Here is a 19231-nt window from a genome sequence, read left to right on the forward strand (position 1 = left end):
GCTGAAACATTGCTTCCTGCCCCTGGGAGTTTCCTGCTACTGGCAGGCTCTGCCTTTGAAGCCTAGGTGGAGACAACGTCCCCCTGACCCAGTAGCAGGGAGCTCCCAGCCCCCACTCTGTGATCACAGGGCCAGGGCTGAGGCATTATTGTCTCCCAGACCTTGTCCCACAGTCACAGGGCTGAGGCTGAGAGATCCTTATCTCTCAGCCTGAGCTCTGCAGGACCCAGACTAAGAGAAGGATCTCCCAGTGCCAGCCCCACAATCACCGAGCAGGGGCTGGGAGCTCCCTGCTGCCAGGGGAGGAGAACATTGTCCCCTCCCCCTCCCTCCCCCACCTGGGCTCCAGACAGCTCCCAGGGCCGGGGAGCAATCTCCCACCCCTGCTGCCCATCTGACTGGGAGCACATTTGCTCCCCATCAGGCATGTACACATGTGCCACCACACAGTTACTAATCATGAGTAAATTTGCTACTTGCTACTTACTCAGGGCCACCGCCACCTCTGTGCAGCTGCTGCTGCCATGGACACCAATGAGGGGCTTCACGATGCCACCACTGGAGCCACCATCACCCTCCTGGGCCGCCAGCTCTGCTGTCCCTGTGCCCGCCACATCAGCCAGCACTGGTGGCTGCTCATCATTCAGCCAACCTGGGATGACAAGCAGTGGCGGGATGAATTCCACATGACATGGGCCATCGTCTGGGACATGCTTCAGCAGCTCTGAACCCACCTGGATCAGCAGAACATCAGCATGTGCCTGGCCTTTGGTGCGGACACCCGACTGATCCTTGCACTGCTGAAGCTGGCCACACCCACCAGCCTCCGGTACTTCGGACACCTGTTCAACATGGGCAAGGTCATTGCCAGAGAGGCCATTCTGGAGGTCTGCAGTGCCCTCCAGGATGTTCAGGGTCACACTGTGCTCTGTGTCCATGACCCCCTGGAGGTGGTGGCAGGGTTCTGTGCACTGGGATTCCCTCAGTGCATTGGGGCCCTGGATGGGACCCACATCCCAGTCATCTGCCCACCCCATGGAGTCCGGCCCTATTACAGCCAAAGGGCTTTCACTCTGTGGTCCTGCAGGCTGTCATGGACAACTGTGGCACACTCATGCACATAACGCCTGCATGTTTCAGAACTTGGGCCTGGCAGGACTGGTGGAGAGTGAGCACTTCGCTACCAAAGGTCCCAGATCTGCAGCTGGGCACCATCATCGTCCTGCCTCTGTTCATTAAGGATCCTGCCTCTGTTCATTGAGGACCCTGCCTACCAGCTCTGGCCCTGGCTGATGCATCTCTACACTGACCACCTGGATCCGGCCAGGTCACCTGATTGACCAGCCTGTACTCAGAAGAAAACCAGGAGATAAAAGGGTCACCTGGTTTGGCCCAAGTGAGGGGCAGAGAGAGAGGGGTATTTCTTTACATTTATTTAATTGAGGCTAAATTGAAGGGCTCCTGTACACATGCAGGGAGGCTGCTCTGATGCACTGCAATTACTATGCTCCAACAGACTCCAGTGTCATGTGTATCAGCATCCCCCCCTTTAATTCAAAGCACCCCGCTGCCATTTTTCAGCACAGGGACACTGATACATGTGATGCTGTGGGTGCTTCTAATTAGCATGGCTCTTGGAGCTGCGCTAATTAAAGTTCCACTCATCAGCAATATAGAAGTCCTTGCCTTCAGGAAAGCTGACTTTGACAAGCTCAGGAGGCTTGTCAGTGAGGCCCCAAAGGACCATGAGACCCCCAAGGGGAGGGGAGTTCAGGAAGTGTGGTTGCTTCTCAAGGGAGCAATCCTTGATTCACAAGCTAATGCTATTCCACCTTGGAGGAAAGGCAGCTAAAGGGCACAGCCGCCCCCATGGCTCTCCAGGGAACTAGCGGACCTCCTCCGGCTAAAAAAAAAAAGGCCTACAAAGGATGGAGGATGGGATCCACCTCCAAGGAGGAATATTCCGCACTGGTCCGGGCCTGCAGGGAGTGAACCAGGAAGGCCAAGGCTGCAACTGAACTCCAACTAGCAACAAGTATCAAGGACAATAAAAAGTCCTTTTTTTAGATATGTGGGGAGCTGGAGAAAAAGCAAGGGCAACATTAGACCCCTGCTAAACCAGATGGGACAACTGACAGCTGATGCCCAGGAAAAAGCCAACCTATTAAATGGGTACTTTGCGTCGGTCTTTCATCAGTCCCATGGGATGCCCCTGCCCACTATGGGACAGGGAGGCCTGGGTGAGGGAGATTCCCTGTCCTCCATCAATGCTGACCTCGTGAAGGAACACCTTGAGATGCCTTCAAGTCAGCTGGCCCTGACAATCTACACCCCAGGGTACTCAAGGAGCTGGCTAGCATCATAGCCCAGCCCCTGGCAGGATCTTCTTGAACTCCTGGCACTCTGGTGAAGTGCCTGAAGATTGGAATAAGACCAATGTGGTGCCTATCTTTAAGAAAGAGAGAAAAGTGGATCCGGCAAACTACAGGCCCATCAGCCTGACCTCTATCCCCAGGAAGGTCTTGGAAAAGATTATTAAAGAAACCATTCTTAACAGACTGGCCGACGGCAACATCCTGAGAGATAGCCAGCATGGGTTTGTTGCGGGTAGGTCGTGCTTGACCAGTCTTATTTCCTTTTATGACCAGGTGACCTATCACCTGGACAAGGGAGAGGAGATTGACATCATATATCTTGACTTCAAAAAAGCCTTCAATCTGGTATCCCATGATCACCTCTTGGCAAAACTGGCCAACTGCAGCCTTGGGTCCACCACAATCCTCTGGCTGGGGAATTGGCTCCGTGGTCGGATGCAGAGGGTGGTGGTTGATAAAAGTCAATCATCATGGTGCCCAGTGGGGTCCCTCAAGGCTCTGTCCTTGTACCTATATTGTTCAACTTCTTCATTAATGATGTGTACACTGGAGTCAGAAGCGGACTTGCAAAGTTCGCCAATGATACCAAACTCTGGGGTAAAGCATCCACACCTGAGAACAGGAGGGCAATCCAGGTTGACCTTGACAGGCTCAGGAAATGGACAGATGAGAACCTGATGGAGTTTAACACCGAAAAATGCAAGGTTCTCCACTTTGGGAGGAAAAACCTGCAGCATCCTTATAGGCTTAGCAGTACTACACTGGTTAGCACAATGGATGAAAGGGACTTGGGAGTCATGATTGACCACAAGATGAACATGGGCCTTCAACGTGATGCTGCGGCTAGTAAAGTGAGTAAGACACTGGCTTGCATCCATAGATGCTTCTCAAGCAAATCCCAAGATGTTATTCTCCCATTTTATTGGCCTTGGTGAGGCTGCAGCTGGAGTACTGAATTCAGCTTTGGGCTCCTAATTAAAAAATGATGTGGAGAAGCTTGAGAGAGTCCAGAGAAGAGCAATGCGCATGATTAGAGGTCAGGGAAACAGACCTTATGATGACAGGCTGAGAGCTATGGGACTCTTCAGCCTGGAAAAGTGCAGGCTCAGGGGCGATCTGATGGCCACCTATAAGTTTATCAGGGGTATTCACAAGGATCTTGGGAAACGATTGTTCACCAGATCACCCCAAGGAATGACAAGGTTGAACAGTTATAAACTCCTGCAAAACCATTTCAGGCTGGACATAAGGAAGAGTTTTTTCACTGTCTGAGCCCCCAAGATCTGGAATAGCCTGCCACCAGAGGTGGTTCAAGCACCTATATTGAATGCCTTCAAGAGAAATTTGGATCCTTATCTTGCTGGGATCTTATGACCCCAGCTGACTTCCTGCCTGTCGGGCAGTTGGCTGGACTCGATGATCTTCCGAGGTCCCTTCCAGCCCTAATGTCTATGAAATCTATGAAATATGTACACCGAGGCTGGAAAATAGTTTTAAATCTATCCAGTATACATGCACTTTCATGGACAGGTAAAAATTACTTTGGATTTTGGAGGGAAGAGGTCTTGAAATTCAGTCTCCAATGTGCAGAGGTAATGCATGGTACCAAATCAACATGTTTCATAGTAGCTAGTGTCAGGAGGGACCTGAACAGATCATCTAGCCTGACCCCCTGCCACAGGCAGGAATGAATGCTGGGTTCACAAGACCCCAGACAGGAGATCATCCAACCTCCTCTTGAATTTACCCAAGGTAGGGGCGAGGACCACTTCCCTGGGAAGTTGGTTCCAGATTTTGACCACCCTAACTGTAAAATATTGCCTTCTGATCTCTAACCTAAACCTATTCTCCATCAGCTTATTACCATTGTTCCTCATCACCCCAGGTGATGCTGGGGAGAAAAGGGCTCTACCTAGTTGTTGTTGATCTCCCCTGATGAGTTTGTAGGCAGCCACCAGGTCCCCCCTCAGCCTCGTGTTGCTGATGCTGAACAGGTTCAGGTCCCTCAGTCTCTCCTCGTAGGGTCTGTCCTGCTGCCCTCTCACCAAGTGGGTGGCCCTCCTCTGAGCCCTCTCCAGGCTGGCCACATCCCTTTTGAAGTGCGGTGCCCAGTACTGGATGCAGTACTCCAACTGCGGCCTGACCAAAGTCACACAGAGGGGGAGTATCACTTCTCTGGACCCGCTTGAGGTGCATCTTTGGATGCATGAAAGTATGGCTGGCCTTGCTGGCTGCAGTCTGGCATTGGCGGCTCATGTTCATCTTGGAGTCAATAATGACTCCAAGATCCCTTTCAGCTTCTGTGCTTTCAAGAGGGGAACTCCCCAGCCTGTATGAATGCTGTGGATTCCTTCTGCCGAGGTGCAGCACCCTGCATTTATCTACGTTGAACCCCATCCTATTCTCATCTGCCCACTTTTGTAGTCTGTCTAAATCTACTTGCAGCCTTTCTCTCCCTTCGAGTGTGTCCACTTCGCCCCACATCTTAGTGGATCCTTACCCTATCTTCTGATGTGCCCATATTTCCCCACAGTTTGGCATCATCCACAAACTTAATCATTGTGCTTTCCACCCCCTCATCCAAGTCATTGATAAAGATGTTAAAGAGCACGGGGCCAAGCACTGCTCTCTGGGGGACATCACTGGAGATGGCCTTCCAGGATGAGGCCATCCCATCAGTTACAACTCTCTGGGATCGGCCTCTAAGCCAGTTGTCTACCCACCTCACTGTAGACTGATCTAGGCCAGTACCCTCCAGTTTAATTGAGAGAATCTCATGGGAAACAGAATCAAAGCCTTTACTGAAGTCTAAGTAAATGATGTCAACCTCCTGTCCCTTGTCCAGCTGGTTAGTTACCTGGTCATAAAAGGACACCAGGTTTGTTAGGCATGACCTACCCTTGACAAAGCCATGCTGGTAGCTTCTTAATACCCCACCAGTTACAACCTTGTAATTAATGGCTTCCTTAACAATCTTTTCAAAGATTTTTCCCAGAACCAAAATCAGACTGACCCATCTATAGTTTGCAGAGTCATCCCTATTCCCTTTATTATGTTAGCCCTCTTCCAGTAATTCAGAACCGCTCCCAAGTTCCATGACTTTTTGAACAGCTTCACCCGAGGCCCTGCTATGAGCTCACCTAGTTCTTTCAGGACTCTTGGATGCAGGTCATCTGGTCCAGCAGACTTGAAAATGTTCAAATGTTCTAAGAGTACCCTCACTTGTTCAGGACTGATTTCATGTGGTCTGTTGTCTGTTCCCCATATTCCCTGGGCCATATTCCCAGGTGAACAGCTCCCATCTGATTTCAGGAATACCAATGTGAAGTAAGTATTTAGGAACTCTCCCTTTTCATAGGGATCAACTTTGGGCTCCTCTCCATATTCAGTAGGGATCCCACAGTGCAGCTCAATTTTTTCTTGCTCCATATGTACCTATAGAAGGACTTTTTGTTGTCCTTTATTTTAGTTGCCAGCTTGATCTCCATGCCTGCCTTAGCTTTCCATGTCTCATACCTGCAGACCCTGGCCATATAAGTGTACTCCTCTCTGGTTGCTGAACCATCTTCCCATTGCTTATATGCTTCTTTTTTCTTTTTCAATAGTTCCCTAATATCCCTGTTGAGCCAAACGGGTCTCTTGGCCCCTCTCCCACTTTTTGACCATGGTGTAGTAACCCTAGGTTTGTTCCTCTCTAACAATTATGCTAGTGTCATAGGGTGCTTGAAACAATGAGGAAATAAACCAAAATGGTTACTTCATAGTGTAAATAAACCATTTTGAGTCAGATTCTTTTCAATATGCAAAGATCACACATCTAGAGCCAAACATCAGATTCACATGAGCTGTGAATCATTTTTACTGTCACTGGTCAGCACTGTATGCTCCTGAGAGTGACAGGTGCTCATGTTCTCTCTCAATTTTTTTCACGCCTTTAATTAGGCCATCATAAAAACCAGGCAGAAGTTTTCTACTATGGGTACTAGTTTCAGTAGTAACGTTTATCTTAGGACATAATCTCCACAGCAGGAGGAGAATGAGTGTCCACTATATGCATGTGCATATTAACGTGTTCTCTGTTATTTACATTCCAAGCCTGATGTAATTGTCAGGGATTCCACACCTCTATAGCATCTTGCATGACAAGCTACAGAAGTCTTTATCTATCCCCTAGACCATTGGTTTTCAACCTGTGGTCTGTGGACCCATGGGGCTCCTCAGACTATGTCTAAGGGTCCACAAAAGATGATTATGATCAATCAAAAGTATGTAAATAATCACACTTACAATTCAAAGGGGTCTGTATCTCCATTCAAAGTTTCCAAAGGGGTCTGCACCTATATTTGAAATTTTGTAGGGGTCCATAAAAGAGAAAAAGATTGAAAACCACTGCCCTAGACATACATAAGCTATTCCTGTCTCAGTAATACCTACACCTCTGAGGCAGCCCATTTGACTTGGATGATGATGTAAGGATTCAGGGTTCTGGACTGAGTTTTCTGACACATTTTAGCACTGAGTATAACAAGTGGGGAGCCCTGGGCTTTCTAAACATATGGCTTAATGCACATTTAAGCTTACTTAGGCTCAGTGGTTTAATAGAAGTTGGGTGCCAAACAGAACCAGGCTGTTTCCTGTTGAGAAACTAAAGGGTTGTGGAAGCACAAAAACTGCCTTGTTTGTATTATCTGCTTTTAAAGCCCATTCGGCTGCATTAAGGGCATGTAGCCAGAGATTCTGTCATTCTGTTTTTATTTTGCTTAAATCAGCAACACCTACAAATAATCTAGAAAACCCCTTCACTCCTACTTGGAGTTCATGCTGACTTTCGGCCAAACTGCACAGACTATGGGGAGATTCAGAACAGAACATTTTGAAATCTTTTGCATTTCAAAAAAGTAAGAGACACTCCTCCCCAAACAATCTTTCCATTCCTTTATTGCTCAACAGATGTTTAGGGGCTTTAAGAAATATATAATTTCCATTGTTTAACATGTAAAGGCCCCACATAAACATTAGGGCTCCAGTGTAGTTTGCATGGTATACATTATTGAGAAAAATACGTTTTTTCATCTACCCAAAAAGCTCCATTCTAATTAAGTTGATATATCTGTATCTATTATATTAGATGACCATATTGAAATTCTAAATGCTAACTATATTATAGTAACATTAGAATGATGTTGCAGCTGTGATGGTCCAAGAATTATGTGGGAGGCAAGGATTCATTTAGGGGTAATATCTTTTACTAGACCAACTGCATGGTTGGTATAAAGCAAGATATTCCTCATCAAAATTCCATTTGTGAAGTGCCAGGACAATACAGAGCACAGTATCAGACTGTAACAGGAAAATTATTGCTCCTGTTGCTTTAAGGAAGAAACTGCAGCTGAACAGGGAAAAGAAAGCAGCAAAGAAACACTGCTGCCTAGGTACTGATCTGCCCATTAAGGCAAAGGGACACGCCTGCAGCAAATCAAGGGAACACCTGACCAGAAGAGGACAGGGCTGAGGGAGCACATAAACCCAGAGTTTAAGCCAGGGAAGGAAGTCTGGAGGCTGCAAAGGAAAGAGCTCCAGAGCAGGAAGGATGCAGAGGAGCTCCTGGTTGGCACCTGCAGTACCATGGGGGAAACAAGTAGGATGTTGCAGACTTTCAGGGGAGTATGACTCTGGGTAAGGGGAAGCTTTGTGATACAGCCAAGGAGCTGGTGTTTGTGTTTAAACCTCATATGGAGTTGTTGTTACAGCCAGAGGGCTTGTTCCTGTGTTATAGTCCCAACACAGTCCACCAGTAACTATGAGGGGTGTTGGAGGTCACCATGAGGGGCATGTGGCTGCTTTGAGCCCTGCCAGGGGCTGGGCTGAAGGTGGTTACAGGTGGCAAACAGGAAGGGAGGTTGTAGCTAAGAGAGAGGCTGAGTAGGGTGGAGACAGGGCCAGGCAGCCAGGGCTATATTAGGCAAAACAGGAGTTGGATCCCAGAAGCCAGGTCTGGTTCAGTGGGCCTAGACTAGAAGGTCTAGCTAAAGGAAAGGGGCAGAGGCCAGGAAGACCAAGATCCCAACAAGGGAGAATGATTGATTGTATGGCAACTTCTGTGAGGCATGGGCATGGCTACAGGGGAGGTCAGAGGCCACAAAATTAGCCCCTATGGTAATTAATCCCCTGGGGCATGGAATGAATAATTAAATATTCTTTGGGTCAGAAACAGAGAGTAACAATAAATTCACAGTATGGTGATTAGGGAATTCAGCCAGGAAGTGAGTTCCAGTGTTTGCTCCGCTGAATATTTGCATATTTTATTCAAAGTGGACAAGCTTCAACCCACCTCCAAATACCCCGTAACTTGGTGTACTTAGGGCTATCTCCTAGGACAGGGGTTGTCAACCTAGGGTACACGTACCCTCAGGGGTACTTGAAAAGGTCCTAAGAGGTACACATGGGCAGAAGGGAATGGAACACCACCCTGCACCATCCCATGTTGTTGTGCAGGTGCCGCCCACCAGGCTGGACATGGGGGCCGGGGGAAACTCACACATGGCAACTGCCACTGCTCTGCATTCAATCATGTGCCATCCTCCCCCGCTCTGTGTCCAGCCACTGGGGGTACACTTCTCCGTATCTGGCTGCCAGGGGTGTACTGATCCAAAAAGGTTGAAAACCCCTGTCCTAGGAGGAAACAGTTAATGATTCAGTTCCTTCTCTGGAATCTGGCAGAGAAGGGAGCTTCTACATCCCAGCCAAGTACTGTTACTACCAGGAGGCACAATCTCCTGTCCCTTCAATTGACAAATATTAAGGGATTAACAAAGGAAAGACAGAGATTCTCTGAAAACAAGCCAAATCCCACCACACATTTAAATTGCCTGGTCATGAAACTGTTTTCTGACTATGTGGGCTAGTTTAAGAAGGAGCAGAGAATAACACTTCCTTAGCCCATTTAAATTCTTCTTTGAGGACATTTATTTTACTTTCTAAGTTCTATTTCCTCTGTCAATTCCTTTCACAAAACATCCAATGGGAAGTTTCAGTATTTTAGTTAATTGAACTACATCATAATTTGCCTTGGTGTTTCATGCATTTTGCCCATTTCATTTTTATCCCCTATAATTTATCCCTTTCTTCCAACCTCCCTCCCTCTCCCAGATTGGTGAGCTGTTAGAAAAACAGTTGTTACAGATTCATGTTTATTCTGGACTATGCAAAAGGTGCCTCCCACTAATAGCTGGACCCACAAAGGAGTGACCTTGCTGTTTTTCAGCAACAAATAGAGTTCTGTCTTCAGTTCAAGTGATAAAGGCTTGTATTTTTATGCCTCAGGTCAGCAAAACATCTCAGTAGCTCTCAGCAGGTGGCTAAAGTTAAGCACATACTCAAGGACTTTGCTAAATAAGGAACTTTTGAATTGGAACCTTCATGCTAAAACTCCCATGCTAAAAGACGTTGCTTATAAGCATGAAACACCAATTGTTTGTTACAGTGCCTCTTGACTTATACACATTAATCAGCCATGTATCCATGGGAATGAGGGCTGCAACTGACTTCATCACTGAATCACAAAGAATAAGAAAATTATTTTATCTATCTAGCTGAAAATGATTGAGTTAGAAACACTGCAGAAAGGATTTAACATATGTGTACTTTTTGTGTCAATGTTCACAGTTGTTTGTTTTTTTAAATCTTTGTGACTCATCTAACTCCCGTGACAAACAACTGATTCTCCACATACAAATGTAAGGTAGCTTGATTTCCTGCTTTTCATCTTGAATGTTTTCTAAGGGACTCTCATCCCGAAATTTTGTATCTCTGATGCTAAGATTTTAGTTGCTGTTTTAATTATGAATCATTTGAGTTCAAAAAGTATTCTGTTGATCTCTGATGCACTGGAGTATCACAAATAAAACTTCTGCTGTTCATTTGAAAAAGGTTGAAGCACAGGAGCTAATTTGATTTAATTAACGTTAATAATTGTAGCAATCAGAATCTATCCCTGTACCACCTCCTTGGTGGACATGTCAAGGGGTGGGGGTGTAGCTCTCTATGTCAAGGAAAGCTACACATCCCTGCAAGCTGACATTGGCATCTATAGTGGAAGACTTGAGACCCTCTGGGTTAAAATCCATGGGGAACACGGCACAGGGGATACTATGGTGGGAGTCTATTACAGACCCCCTACCCAGGATCAAGACCTTGACCAGGAGTTTGCCAGGGAATTGGATGAGGCCACGCACTCCCAGTGTATGGTAGTCATGGGGGACTTTAGCTGCCCAGACACCTCATGGGAGGAACGCTCGGCCAAATCCACACAGTTGCAAGGCTTTCTCTCATGCGTGGATGACCTCTACCTGACACAGGAAGTCTATGGGCTGATGAGAAGTAAAGTGCTGCTCGACCTGGTACTGGCAACTGGGGACAACCTAATCAGTGACCTTATGATTGAAGGGAACCTGGGTAACAGTGACTACAAGCTGATCACCTTCATCATCCACCGTAAAGCTGGCAAGTCAGTCAGTAATACAGAAGTCCTCAACTTCAGGAAAGCTGACTTTGACAAGCTAAGGGTGTTTGTCAGTGAGGCCCTAAAGGGCCACAACCTAAAAGGGAAGGGAGGGGAGGAGAGGGGAGTTCAGGACGGGTGGTTGCTCCTCAAGGGAGCAATCCTGGATGCGCAAAGTCTATCCCATCTCGAAGGAAAGGCAGCAAAAGGGCACAGCAGCCCCCTTGGCTCTCCAGGGAACTAGTGGACCTCCAGCATCTTAAAAAGAAGACCTACAAAGGATGGAGGACTGGAACCACCACCAAGGAGGAATACTCTGCTCTGGTCCAGACCTGCAGAGAGCAAATCAAGAAAGCCAAGGCTGCAATGGAATTCCAGCTAGCTACAAATATCAAGGACAATAAAAAGTCCTTTTTTAGATATGTGGGGAGCCGGAGGAAAAGCAAGGGCAACAATTGGACCCCTCCTTTTATGACCAGGTGACCTATCACCTCAATAAGGGGGAAGAGATTGATATCGTATATCTTGACTTTAAAAAAGCCCTCAATCTGGTATCCCATGATCACCTCTTAGCAAAACTGGCTAACAGTGACCTCAACCTCACCACAACCTGCTGGCTGGAGAATTGGCTCTGCAGCAGGGCCCAAAGGGTGGTGGTTGATGGAAGTCAATCGTCGCGGTGCACGGTGACCAGTGGGGTCCCTCAAGGCTCTGTCCTAGGGCCTATACTCTTTAACATCTTCATCAATGATGTAGACATTGGTGTCAGCAGTGGGCTGGCCAAGTTCGCTGATGACACCAAACTCTGGGGTAAAGCATCCACACCTGAGGCCAGGAGGGTGATCCATGCTGACCTTGACAGGCTCAGAAAATGGGCAGACAAGAACCTGATGGTGTTTAACATTGAAAAATGCAAGGTTCTCCACCTTAGAGAACTCTAGGTGGAGTTCATCTAACCTTTCAAGAGGAGGTTAGATGAGCATCTAGCTGGGGTCATCTAGACCCAGCACTCTTTCCTGCTTATGCAGGGGGTCGGACTCGATGATCTATTGAGGTCCCTTCCGACCCTAACATCTATGAATTAGGAGGAAAAACCTGCAGCATATTTATAGGCTCGGCAATGCTATGCTGGTTAACACTACAGATGAAAGGGACTTGGGGGTCAGGATTTACCACAAGGTGAACATGAGCCTTCAGTGTGATGCTGGGGCTAGTAAAGTGACCAAAATGCTGGCTTGCATCCATAGATGCTTCTCAAGCAAATCCTGGGACTTCATTCTCCCATTGTACTCAGCTTTGGTGAGGCCACAGCTAGAGTACTGCATCCAGTTTAGGGCTCCTCAATTCAAAAAGGATGTGAAAAAGCTTGAGACAGTCCAGAGAAGAGTGACGCGCATGATCAGAGATCAGGAAAACAGGTCTTATGATTAAAGGCTGAGAGCCATGGGACTCTTCAGCGTGTAAAAGCACAGGCTCTGGGGTGATCTGGTGGCCACCTACAAGTTTATTAGGGGTGTTCACCAGGATCTGGGGGAACGTCTGGTCACCAGAATACCTCAAGGGATGACAAGATTGAATGGTCACAAACTCCACCGCGACCGATTCAAGCTGGACATAAGGAAAAACCTCTTTACTGTCCGAGCCCCCAAGGTTTGGAATAGACTGCTACCAGAGGTGGTTCAAGCACCCGCTTTGAACGCCTTCAAGATACATCTTGCTGGTATCCTATGATCCCTGCTGACTTCCTGCCCCTGGGTCAGGGGGCTGGACTCGATGATCCTTCAGGGTCCCTTTCCAGCCCAAATGTCTATAAAATCTGTGAAATCTTGGGAGCAGAGACAATTGCTCAGGTCTACCTGTTGAGCCCCAGCTCAAGTCTGGGATCGTGCCCGGTATGCAAAGGCCAATAAAGATACCAGGGGTGAAAGTACAAAGAAAGTTTATTGCTAGCAATAAAAGGTGCAAGCAGAATAATTCACGTAACAAACACACCAGATCACTATTTCTAAGCATTTTTATACAGGAGTTTTCAAGTTTTCACCAGCGTGCTTGTTTGCTGATTGGTTATAAGTGAGTGACGCAAGGAGTTCTTTACTGAGCATGTCTCTATACCTGTGTTTTAGCCATGTATCTCATTTACATACATGTGTGTTTCATTAGCATACTTCTTCCCCACCTAGGGGCATGATTTTTAGTATTTTAATGAGAACTTTAACCCAGTACTCTGCTTCTGCTTTTGTTTTCAAGCCCCCTTTATCTAGGACTGTCTCCTCCTTATCATTGCAGATGGGCATTTTTCACATAGCATTCTCTTCTGCTTCATCTTCGAGTAGAGGCTTCTAGGTCACTCCTTACATTTCCCCCCTTTGGAGCATTTTTAATTATTATTATGACTGCTCCATGCAATTTGGCTTAACACAAATCTAGTATCATCAGCTTTCTTCATTTGTAAAATCATTTGATTTACCTTAGGCCTGAAGATAGATATAAAAACAGGTAAACATTGGATACAGCAACAAACCATAAACCCTATAACACAAAACAAGACAACTATACTAAATAACTGTCTCAACCATCTAAAATTGGGAAGCCAGGAATTTAACCAGGAAAAGTCTAAGCCAGATGATTCTTTTAATGTCTGTGCCAGTTGTTGTAAGGCACCAATTTTGTCTTCAATTAGCACAGAATTATCAGTAAGGTTGAAACAACACATTCCTTTTAAAGTTTCACACCCAAGATTGTGTCGTAATAAGAGATAATCAATAGCGGCTTTATTCTCCAAGACAGCGTCCCTTAATTGTTTTTGTTCAGCATTCAGGGCTGAAAGAGCTCGAGATGTAGCCTTAAGTCCTTTTGCTAGAACACAGGCAACTGCATTAAGATTTCTGCTATTACTTACAGCGAGACCCAGAACCCCCACCATAGATGCAGCTAATGCTACGTATTCAGCCTTAGATAATAGTCCAGGGGAATCATTCTCATCGCAATCAGCGGTGAGAGTAGTGTATGCCCACTTATACCTCCCACCGACAAGGGTTTGTTCAGTGTTCATTAGGTCAGATTTCCTTGGAAGGGCTGCAGTTACCCAGGCAATGGTGCATGGTCCTCCAGTAGCGTTTGCTGGGAGGTATGAATATATTATTCTCCCGCAGGCTAGAAACCATCCTCGAGGAAGGATGGTATGCGCGTATGCATAGGATATTTGACTGGTCTCATTACAGAGGACATTTTTACCTTGGTTCATTTTAAGGCAATTACCAGTACAATTAACCATTAGGAAACGTTCGGAAGCATTAGCTGTTGCCTGAACCCGTATGGAAAACATGTTTCTGCTTTTATCTTTTACAATAGTCCCCCAATTATATATATTCTGATATGTACTTTCCTTCTCTACATCTTCCAGCATAGTATAATTTTGTAAAATTTTCAAAGGGGTTGGTACTGCAACTAAGCATGAGGTAAAAACCAGGTGAGCATTGATCCCTCCTGCTAAGCAGAAGTCCGTTCTATTTAAAATTTCCCGGGCCAGATAAATCCAGACATTTTCCTGAGGGTCAAATTTTTGTTGTAAAAGGTTTTCCCCTCTTATGAGAAGGAGTGGACAGATCAGGGTGCCCCACAATAAAACCTTGACCAATTTCATGATAAGGCCTGTAAAACTTGATCAAAGATTGACAAATTATTTAAAGTTCCTTTCTTTTGAGTAGGAATTTTAAGTCTCTTATTGGCTCCACCTTCCGCTGTTCTCTGCCTCCAGTCCCGGAGTCTGCAGGGGTTCCTTCTTGTTTTGGTCCAGCCACCGGCTTTAGGCGACTGGAATGTATCCAAGTCTTGATTCCCTCGAGGTTTGCTGCCGTCGGGGTCGTCAAAAGCACCCTATATGGGCCCTTCCATCTGGCTCGAAGTGGTTCCTCGTTCCAGTCTTTCACAAGGGTGTAACTCCCAGGTAATAGTTGGTTTTCCGGGGCAGGAGACTGATCCTGTGACTGCAGCACGTCCCGTACCTGCTGATGGATGGAAGACAAAACAGAAACCAAGGACCATACATATTCTCTAATCATTCCCTCTCCTAAAACATGTAACTGTTGTTCAGTACCCATGGGCAGACTCAGAGGGTAAGGCTTACCATACATTATCTCAAACGGGCTTAATCCCAATTTAGAATGTGGTGCGACCCTTACTTGTAACAGGGCCAAGGGTAGGGCCTCTGGCCATTTGAGTCGAGCTTCTTGGCAAATCTTTGCAAGGTGTCTTTTTAAGGTCTGATTCATACGTTCCACCTTTCCACTGGACTGGGTTCGCCAAGGGGTGTGTAAATGCCAGCTGATTCCCAGGAACTCAGAAACCTTCTGAGTAATTTGTGCAATGAAATGTGGGCCATTGTCTGACCCTATTCCTTTTGGAAGTCCGAAGCGCGGTATGATTTCTCGTAGGAGCGCCTTGACCACCTCTCGGGCTTGAGCAGTCCGACATGGGAAGCACTCAACCCAATTAGAGAAAGTGTCCACAAAGACAAGGAGATATCTCATCCCTTGTTGCCGGGGCAACTCGGTAAAATCCACCTGCCATTCTTCTCCTGGCCCATTGCCTATTCTCTGATGTCCTGGAGTTTCTTTTTTCCCTCCTTTTGGGTTATTTCTCTGGCAGACTTCACATGTCTCTGATACCTTCTTGGCAGCCCCTTTTAATCCCACTCCAGTTACATAGTGACTGATCCATCTTACCAGGGCCCTGGGCCCGTAGTGGGTGCCATGATGAGCGCTCTTTACTACCGCATGAACCCAGGCAGCTGGGATGATAATGCGGCCATCCTTTGCTACTAACCACCCATGTTCCCCCTTCTTTGTTTGAAACTCTTTTATCAATTGTTTGTCTCTTTCCCCATACTGTGGTGTCACAGACTGGTATAGGTCTGGGAGGAGAGGTAACAGATTACTCACTTCGGGCAGCAAGTCTGTCTGAGGTCTTTTAGCTGCTCTCTTTGCTGTAGCGTCAGCAAATCGATTACCTTTTGTGGAGGGGTCGTTCCCTTTCTGATGTGCCTTACAATGCATTACTGCTACCTCCTTCGGTTCCCAGACTGCCTTGAGGAGAGCTTTTATTTGCTTGCTATGCTTAATGCTTGCTCCTTTAGCATCAAGTAGACCCCGCTCTTTCCACAGCGCTCCATGAGCACGTAAAACAAGGAAAACATATTTAGAATCAGTATAAATATTGACAGTTTTGTTGGCCGCCAATTGCAAAGCCCGAGTCATAGCGATGAGTTCAGCCTTTTGAGCTGAAACAGATGGGTTTAAAGGTCCTGCTTCTATCACATTCTGTGTAGTCACGATAGCGTATCCGGATTTTCGAATTCCATTCTTCATACTCAAGCTGCCATCCATGGAGAATTCCAGTTCAGCATTTTCAAGAGGTCAGTCTCTTAGGTTTGGTCTTGAGGAGTAAACAGCTTCCAATGTTTGCAGGCAATCATGTACATGATCTGGTGTGTCAGCCATAGGTGGCAACAGTGTTGCTGGATTTATAGTGTGAGAAATGGCCAATTTTATTTCAGGCTTATCTAGGAGGATGGCCTGATATCGAGCCATTCGTCCCGGGGTTAACCAGTTCCCTCCTTTCTGCTCCAGGACTGTAAGCACTGCGTGAGGCACATATACAGTCATTTCATGGCCTAGGGTTAACTTTTCAGCTTCTTGTATTAGCAGACAGGTGGCAGCAAGAGCCCGGAGACAAGCAGGCCATCCGGATGACACAAAGTCTAATTGTTTAGAAAAATATGCCACTGGTCGTTGCCAGCTACCCAATTTCTGTGTTAATACTCCCACGGCTACCCCCCTTTGGTCATGCACAAAAAGGGAAAAAGGCTTACTCATGTCCGGTAGCCCTAAGGCGGGTGCTTCAATAAGAGCCTCCTTTAACTGGCAGAATGCTTGCTCACACTCTTCAGTCCATTCAAGCACCTTTTCATCACCTTGTGTAGCTCCATACAGAGGTTTTGCAATAACCCCAAAATTTGGAATCCAAATCCTGCAAAAACCTACTGTACCTAAGAAGCCCCGTAGTTGCTTGTTTTTGGGGGTGCTAGCCTGCATATAGCTTCTTTTCTTTCAGGCAACAGGGCTCTCTGACCAGGCTGTAGTTCAAATCCCAAATATGTTACCTTCTGGGACATTGGTTGCATCTTACTTTTGGACACTCGATATCCTTCTTGTCCCAGAAAATTAAGGAGGCAAATTGTTCCCTCCAGGCAGCTTGTTTCAGTGGTGGCTGTTAAAAGCAAGTCATCCACATATTGCAGAAGGGCACAGAACAGTGGCAGTTTTATCCTACGTAAATCCTTGCTTAACGCAGTGCCGAATAGGGTTGTGCTGTTTTTAAACCCTTGGGGTAAGACAGTCCAGCAAAACTGAGTCTTAATGCTAGTATCTGGGTCTTCCCATTCAAATGCAAATATTTCCTGAGATTGCCTCTCTACCAGTATACAGAAGAAAGCATCTTTTAAATCAATAACTGTAAACCAGTTATGAGCTGGGTTCAAGGCAGACAGCAGGGTGTATGGGTTGGAGACAACCGGGTGTATACTCGTGACCACTTTATTTACAGCTCTCAGGTCTTGAACAAAAAAATATTCGTCACTCTTAGGCTTCTTCACAGGCAAGATGGGTGTGTTAAAAGCTGATGTGCATTCACGGAGAAGGGCATACTCCAGGAACCGTTCAACTAACGGCTTCAGTCCTTTCCTGGCTTCCATCTGCATTGGATATTGTTTCACGCATGGAGCCTGGGCCCTTGGCAAAAGTTGAATCTTTACAGGGTCAGCATTTTTAGCCTTCCCGGGTCGGTGACCTGCCCATACCCATGGAACAACAGCATCGAGCAGGGTTTGAGGAATATCCAGTGTACTTTCCTCTTGGAGAAGGCCGAGAAGGCAAGCCTGCAAGTGCCACCCCTTTTCAGGAGGCACCGTTAGGAACATTTGCCCATCCTGAAATGACAATGGGCTCAACATACCCATTTCCAGCTGAATGCCTTAAGTGCTAAGGCACTTGTGTCTTAAGTGCTAAGACACAAAGCTAGACTTCCTCTTGAGTTCCCTTCTCCCACTTCCAGGATTTGCATTGCTTTCTGAACAGCTACCCACTTCAACTGGAGGCTGTAGTGTACCCCCTAGCTGCCCATAGTCTTGTGGTTAGGACAATCTCTTTGGTGACAAAAATATTTTGTGTAATAAAATTAAAATATGTTATAGTAGGTGTTTGACTTTTAGTGTATGATTTGTTTTTTGTTTTTCTGGTTCATATGGCAGCCCCCCCCCCCCAAAAAAAAAGTGCTTCTGGGGGGCAAAGGGAGGGACTTCCAGTGGCAAACATCAGGGCTTAAAGGTGGGACTTCCAGTCCAAAGATGGCAACCAGGGGGCAGGGTACCTGTCAAGGGGTGGGGCCACAGAAGCACAAGCTCTCAGCAACCAGCCATGTGAGCCAGCATGGACCCTGACCTCAGGTGTGCAGAAGTTCAGAGAAATTGATGTTTCTATGAAATATTTGGTTTTGCCAAATTTGAATTTTCTGATGGAAATGTACTTCCTCAGAAAATTACTGATCAAGCCTAAAAGAAAACCCTTTATAAAGGTGTTTTTGTTTTTTTGGGTTTTAAAGACTTGTTTTTTTTAAAGGATTGTTTCTTTGCTGAACTGAAGAAATAGTTTAAACACATTGTAAAACATTTTTAGCTAAAGTCAGACAACAGACAAAAGATACAAATGAGAACAGGGTAGGTGGGAGGAACTACAGCTTTTGTAGATTAGTATAGAAATAAAAAAACCATACACACAAAAATTTAAAAGCCCTTCATTCCAAGAACTAGATCCAAACCAAGAAATAAAGAGAAAGTTTCCACAGCAGAAGACAAACAATCTAAAATAAACTGTTCACACAAGAGAAATATACTGCAACATGAAAAAGAACAAAGGTTCACATTTGATTCCAAGTAGCAGCAATGCTTTCAAATGCATCTCCCCACATTCTTTCCCACCTAGAGCTTTGGAGCTTGATCTAAATCATGGTACTAGTGTGAAAATACTACACTCTGGGTATGTCTACACATGCACCAGACTGTGCAATAACTGATATTACTGCGTAGTCCTGATGCCACATGGGTTTTTTCCCACAGTACTGTGATGTAGCATCTCGTGCCCACTAAGGCTGTTCAAATGAGACCCTATTCTCTGCACTTGACAGGTTTCCCTCATTTTATATGTGTTCTATATGTGCAAATTCACTCTTATGAATGACCCTTTCTATACCAAAAATTCAATATATGCAAAGTAAATTCACTCTTATGCAATCGGTGTGGTGG

Source organism: Alligator mississippiensis, chromosome 5, assembly GCF_030867095.1.
Source record: "Alligator mississippiensis isolate rAllMis1 chromosome 5, rAllMis1, whole genome shotgun sequence".
NCBI classification, from domain to species: Eukaryota; Metazoa; Chordata; order Crocodylia; family Alligatoridae; genus Alligator; species Alligator mississippiensis.